The following is a 1,199-nucleotide window of genomic DNA, read 5'->3' as shown; positions in this document are numbered from 1 at the left end:
TGTCTTCCAGTATTACCACCGGATACATACATGCCACAGACACATAATTGGGTGAACCTTTTCAGATTGTGACTCAGCTTTGCTAAAGTCCCCAACTAGAGGTGTCCAGGGTTCTTAAGCACACTCTTTTTGCCTTGGATCACAACTTTATTTCTTTCTTTTTCTTTTTCTTTTCTCTTTTTTTTTTCGTTTTCTTTTCTCCTTTTTTTTTCGTTTTTCTCTTTTTTTTTTGTATTCACTGCTTTTTCTTGCTTCAAGAATCATTTTTGTGATTTTTCAGATCCTCAGTAACATGTCTCCTTTTTCATCATTCTTTCAAGAACCAACATTCATGAACCACAAATTCAAAAGACATATGCACTGTTCAAGCATACATTCAGAGAACAAAAGTGTTGCCACCACATCAAAATAATTAAACTGTTATAAAATTTAAAATTCATGCAATTCTTCTCCTTTTCAATTAAGCACGTTTTTATTTAAGAGAGGTGATGGATTCATAGGACATTCATAACTTTAAGGCATAGACACTAAGACACTAATGACCACAAGACACAAATATAGATAACCATAAGCATAAAATTCGAAAAACAGAAGAATAAAGAACAAGGAAATCAAAGAACGGGTCCACCTTAGTGATGACGGCTCTTTCTTCCTCTTGAAGATCCTAAGGAGTGCTTGAGCTCCTTAATATCTCTTCCTTGTCTTTGTTGCTCCTCCCTCATGATTCTTTGGTCTTCTCTAATTTCATGGAGGAGAATGGAGTGTTCTTGGTGCTCCACCCTTAGTTGTCCCATGTTGGAACTCAACTCTCCTAGGGAGGTGTTTAGTTGCTCCCAATAGTCTTGTGGAGGAAAGTGCATCCCTTGAGGCATCTCAGGGATCTCATGATGAGAGAGGTCTCTTGTTTGCTCCATCCTTTTCTTGGTAATGGGCTTATCCTCATCAATGGGGATGTCTCCCTCTATGTCAACTCCTACTGAATAACAGAGGTGACAAATGAGGTGAGGAAAGGCTAACCTTGCTAAGGTGGAGGACTTGTCCGCCACCCTATAGAGTTCTTGGGCTATAACCTCATGAACTTCCACTTCTTCTCCAATCATGATGCTATGAATCATGATGGCCCGGTCTAGAGTAACTTCGAACCGGTTGCTAGTGGGAATGATTGAGCGTTGGATAAACTCCAACCACCCTCTAGCCAT

Source organism: Arachis duranensis, chromosome 7 (genome assembly GCF_000817695.3).
Source record: "Arachis duranensis cultivar V14167 chromosome 7, aradu.V14167.gnm2.J7QH, whole genome shotgun sequence".
Classification (NCBI taxonomy): Eukaryota; Viridiplantae; Streptophyta; class Magnoliopsida; order Fabales; family Fabaceae; genus Arachis; species Arachis duranensis.
Note: the sequence above shows the minus strand (reverse complement) of the source record.